The following is a 6000-nucleotide window of genomic DNA, read 5'->3' as shown; positions in this document are numbered from 1 at the left end:
AGACATACCAGATTAAAACCTTAAATGCACATTGCACTGAGACCATATGTGATATTGATTGGTATGACAAAGACTGTAAACATAGGCAGTAAGCTGTCTAACACAGGGGTCGCCAACCTTTTGTATACCACAGACCAGTTTTGTTTCAAGAATTTATACATACATACGTACATACATACAGTTGTGTGTAACAAAATAACCCACACTGTCTTTGAATTCTATGGTTTGCACTGAAGGACTTAGAATTAGGCAAATACAACCTCACAACAACAACAACCCGAGCACATGACATTTTACACCATGTCATTATTATAATTATTTTACAAAAATCAAGCCAAAATGGAGAAACCATGTGTGACAAACTACTTACACTTAATAATTTCATATCTTACAGAACCACCTTTAGTAGCAATAACTTGCAGTAACTGTATTATATATGACTTTATTGGCCTCTCACATCCTTGTGGAGGAATTTTGGCTCACTCTTCTTCACAATGTTGCTTCAGTGAATTGAGGTTTTCAGGCATTTGATTGTGCACAGCTCTCTTAAAGTCCTGTCACAGAATTTAATTTGGGTTGAGGTCTGGCAACCCTTACAAACAAAACATGCTTGTTTAATCTATTTTTAATTGTATTGTCATGAACTTTCACAACTTCAAAACATGCTTACTGAGACATGGAGTATCTGTGATGGAAACTTTTGATGTCTGTTTTTGTGTTTTTGGTGTGAATTTCCTTGTTGTGTCCATCTTCATGCCCTCCAAAAAAACACTACATGAAAACCAGGCATGATTCTGTAATCCAGGTCACTGCAAAGGCTCAGAAACATTTCCTGAAATCACTGTCTGTTAATGCCGTTTAAATCTCTATTCTGCAAAGAAGAAGCGATATGTGGACATGATCCCAAAAGGCCACCATCTTCTCTGGGACAAAACTCATTTAAAATGGACTGAAGCGTCATGATGATGAGCATGGGTTCCCTCTTGATTCTGGTTCCTTTCAAGGTTTCTTCTTTATGCCATCTCAGGGAGATTTTTCCTGCCACAGACCCCACTGGCTTGCCCTTTAGGGACAATCTTACATTACAAACCTATTCTTACTTAATTAACACATTATTTGTGAAAAATTGCTTTGAGATGCCCATTGTTAAAATCGCTATACAAATAAAAAATAATTAAATTGAACTGAACTGAGGCAAAGTGAAAGACTGTTATCTGGTCAGATAAATGTTAAAATTCTTTTTGGAAACTATGGATGCTGCATCCTATGCACTAAAAAGTGCACTAAAAAGAAGGGGACCATCTGGCTTGTTTTCATCGTTCAGTTAAAAAAGCCTGCATTTCTGATGGTATGGATGTGCATTAATATGTATGGAATAGGCAGATTTATCATCTGGGCAGTGGTGGATAAAGTACACAAACCATTTACTTGAGTTAATGTTAGTAGAGATACCGTATTACTATATTACTAAAAAAAAAATATTAAAAGTAAAAGTGCTCCCTTTAAGCTTTCATTTGAGTAAAAGTACTTTAGTATCCAAAATACTATGATGTATTATAGCTATAATGTTCCTATTATCATTTTTGTCACAAGACTCTTGGTAAATCAACTCAGTTTATGTAAAAGAAATCTAATGTTACACTTTGCACAATCTATTAATAGCATCATATTAATTCATCAAACACTGGTTGATATCTATTGAAATGATCTTGGGCGCAAAAAACCTTCTTTTTAACTTCTTTAAAAAAAAATCACACAAATAAGGCCATATGTGTTGTGGCAAGTTAGTCAGGAGTTTCTTCTATCATTTATTACTCTCGACTGTTCTGCTTGAGAAAACGAGAGGAGAAAGACGTCTACAGAGACAGCAGAAAAAGGAGATGTGTAGGAAATTGGAGGTTCAGATTGGTACTTTAAATGTTGGTACTATGACTGGTAAAGGGAAAGAGATAGCTGATATGATGGAGAGGAGAAATGTAGATATGTTGTGTGTTCAGGAGACCAAGTGGAAAGGGAGTAAGGCCAGGAACATTGGAGGTGGGTTAAAACTGTTCTATCATGGTGTGGATGGAAAGAGAAATGGTGTAGGGGTGATCCTGAAGGAAGAGTACAGTAAAAGTGGAGTGGAGGTGAAGAGAGTTTCAGATAGGGTGATGAACATGAAGCTGGAATTTGAAGGGATAATGATAAATGTCATCAGTGCCTATGCTCCACAAGTTGGCTGTGAGATGGAGGAGAAGAAAAGATTCTGGAGTGAATTAGATGAAGTGGTAGATGGTGTACCTAGGAATGAACGATTGGTGATTGGGGCAGACTTTAATGAGCATGTAGGTGAAGGGAACAGAAGTGATGAGGAGGTGATGGTAGGTATGGCCTTAAGGAGAGGAATGTGGAAGGGCAGATGGTGGTGGATTTTGCTAAAAGGATGGAAATGGCAGTGGTGAATACGTATTTTAAGAAGAAGGATGATCATAGGGTGACCTATAAGAGTGGAGGAAGGTGCACACAGGTGGACTATGTTCTATGCAGGAGATGCAACCTGAAGGAGATTGGAGACTAAAGTGTTGGCGGGGGACAGTGTAGCTGGACAGCATCGGATGGTTTTGGAGGCGAAGAAGAAGAGGAAGAGAGTGAGGACTGAAAGAAGAATAAGATGGTGGAAGCTGAAGGAGGAAGAGTGTAGTGTGAGGTTTAGGGAAGAGGTCAGACAGAGGCTCGGTGGTGGTGAAGAGGTGTTGGATGATTGGGTAACTACTGCAAGAGTGATGAGGTTGGCAGCTAGAAAAATACTTGGTGTGACATCTGGAAATAGAAAGGAAGACAAAGAGCCATCTGTGAGCAACAGTATGGTTTCATGCCAAGGAAGAGAACCACAGATGCCTTATTTGCTTTGAGAATGTTGATGGAGAAGTATATAGAAGGACAGGAGGAAATGCATTGTGCATTTTTGGATTTAGGGAAAGCGTATGACAGAGTGCCAAAAGAGGAGTTGTGGTATTGTATGAGGAAGTCAGGTGTGTCAGAGAAGTATGTGAGGGTGGTGCAGGATATGTATGAGGACAGTGTGACAGCAGTGAAGTGTGCAGTAGGAAAGACAGACTGGTTCAGGGTGAAGGTTGGACTGCATCAAGGATCGGCCCTGAGCTCTTTCCTGTTTGCAGTGGTGATGGACAGGTTGACGGAAGAGGTCAGACAGCAGTCTCCCTGGACTATAATGTTTGTGATTTGTGGTGAGAGTAGTGAGCAGGTTGAGAAGAGCCTGGAGAGGTGGATATATGCGCTGGAAAGAAGGGGAATGCAAGTCAGTAGGAGTAAGACAGAGTACATGTGTGTGAATGAGGGGGAGGGCAGTGGAGTGGTGCAGTTACAGGGAGAAGAGGTGAAAAAGGTGGAGGAGTTCAGGTACCTGGGGTCAACAGTGCAAAGTAATGAGGAGTGTGTTAGAGAAGTGAAAAAAGAGTGCAGGCAGGGTGGAGTGGGTGGAGAAGAGTGACAGGAGTGATTTGTGATAGTAGGGTATCTGCAAGAATATAAGGAAAAGTTTATAGGACTGTGGTGAGACCTGAGATGTTGTATGGATTAGAGACAGTGGCATTGAGTAAAAGACATGAGGCGGAGCTGGAGGTAGCAGAGCTGAAGATGTTAAGGTTTTCGTTGGGAGTGACGAGGATGGACAGGATTAGAAATTAGTTTATTAGAGGGACAGCCCATGTAGGATGTTTTGGTGACAAGGTGAGGGAGGCGAGATTGAGATGGTTTGGACATGTGCAGAGGAGGGACATGAGTTATATTGGTAGAAGAATGCTGAGGATGGAGCCACCAGGTAGGAGGAAAAGAGGAAGGCCAAGGAGGAGGTTCATGGATGTAGTGAGGGAAGACATGCAGGTAGTTGGTGTGGAAAAGGCAGATGTAGAGGACAGGGTGGTATGGAGACGGATGATCCGCTGTGGCGACCCCTAATGGGAGCAGCCGAAAGAAGAAGAAGAAGAAGAAGAAGAAGAAGTTCTGCTTGCTGTTAAACTGACTCTGAACTGTATGTTGGTGCTAAGTAGATACACCAAGTGACAATCAAAAAAGTTAAAAACAGAGCATGCGCTCTCCCCTGATTGGTAGATTGCTGCATCCTTAACCAATTATGTTTTTGTCCACTAATACATAAAAAGGAACCACTGATTTCGCAAAATGTAGGTGAGTCAAAAATAAGATATTTGACTTTAAAATGCAGTGAAGTTAAAGTCTCCCCACATGGAAATACTTTAGTAAAGTACAGATACACAAAAAAGCTACTTAAGTACAGTAACTAATTACATTTACTTTGTTACTGTCCTCCTGTGCATCTGGGTAGGCACCATCAAGCCTGAAAGGTATATACAGGTTTTAGAAAAAAAATTTTCATCTAGTTGATGCCTTTTTCAGGGAAGGCCTTGCATATTTCAGCAAGACAATGCTAATCCGCATAATTAATTAATTAATGCATCTATTACAACAGCATGGCTAGGAGTCTAGGTGCTGCCTGCAGTCCAGCCCTTTCACCATTTGAAAACAAAACAAATATGACAAAAATCACTAGAACTGTTGAGCAGCTTCAGTCCTGTTTCAGATACAAATAAGACAACATTTTACAGAATTTGAAAGAGCTGTGTTTTAATTGAATTTTCATAATATTGTTCAGTGCATATTAAAATTTTCCCATCTCATTTCCCACCTGTAATGATGAGCCAACATGTATAATTTCAGTGATAAATTAGTATAAACAGCCTAGAAACGTTTGTCAGACAGTTTATAATACATTTGTGTGTTAGTGTCTGAATGCCTGAGTTTTTTTTTTTCACATCTGTAATTAGTTTTTTTTTTCTTGACTTTGGTGTGACCTGGAGAGTCCCCACAGGGTTGATTGGGATAAATAAAGTCATGCGAAAATGGAAGTACACCCTCTTTGAATTCCATGGTTTTATGTATTAGGACATGATCATGAAATTCAAACTCATGACATACACTGTATTGTTTATTTTACAAAAATAAAGCCAAAATGGAAAAGCTATGTGTGAAAAACTAAGCACACCTTTATTGCTTTCATAGGAATGAAGAGGCTAAATCACAGCCAGATGCTACTACTTAAATGCCCTTGCTTATTTGGTCATCAGCAGGTGTCACCACCTCAAGACCCTACAGAGAGTAGTGAGCTAAAATCATCGGAATCTCTCTCCCCTCTATCATGCACATTTACACCACACGCTGCATCCGCAAAGCCAACAGCATTGTGGACGATTCAGTACCATTCAGTACCACTCACAATTCATCACCTCATTACTACAAACTGTTTACATGCCATTTTTGCACATCTTTCCTGAACTGCTGCTATATTTGCTCTTTTGCACAATATTTTGTTTACAATTTGGCTCCTGTTCCATTTTGTTCACTTTGTCTTGTTACAACAGGTTTACTGGCGGAGCTATTTTGTGTTTTGTGTTTTGTCCTGCACTGTCCTGTGTTGTCTTGCACTGTCTTGTGTTGTCTCTGCACTGTTTGCACCAGGTTGCACACATGCACTTTATATGGCGAGGACACTTACTAGTCCTTAGCCCTGTGTTTTTCTGTTTCTGTGATTGTTGTTTAATGTAGCATCAGGGTTCTGGAGGAACGTTGTTTCATTTCACTGTGTACTGCGTTAGCTATATATGGTTGAAATGACAATAAAAGCTTCTTGTCTTGACTTGACTTGACTTGGTTCTGGAGCATTCAGATGTGTGTTAACACAATGCCAGGGAGGAAAGACATCAGCAATCTAAAAGAAGCAATTATTGCTACCCATCAATCTGAGAAGCATTATAAGGCCATTTTCAAACAATTTAAAGTCCATTATTCTACATGAGAAACATTATTTACAAGTGTAAAAAATGACAGTTTGGACAGTTGCCAATCTTCCCAGGAATGAACGCCCCAGCAAATTCACTCCGGGTCAGCTTCCATGGGTTTTGCAGTGAGGAGAGGCTTCCATCT

Source organism: Silurus meridionalis, chromosome 11 (assembly GCF_014805685.1).
Source record: "Silurus meridionalis isolate SWU-2019-XX chromosome 11, ASM1480568v1, whole genome shotgun sequence".
In the NCBI taxonomy this organism is placed as follows: domain Eukaryota; kingdom Metazoa; phylum Chordata; class Actinopteri; order Siluriformes; family Siluridae; genus Silurus; species Silurus meridionalis.
The sequence above is the reverse complement of the archived record's forward strand: the minus strand, read 5'-3'. Positions refer to the sequence as shown.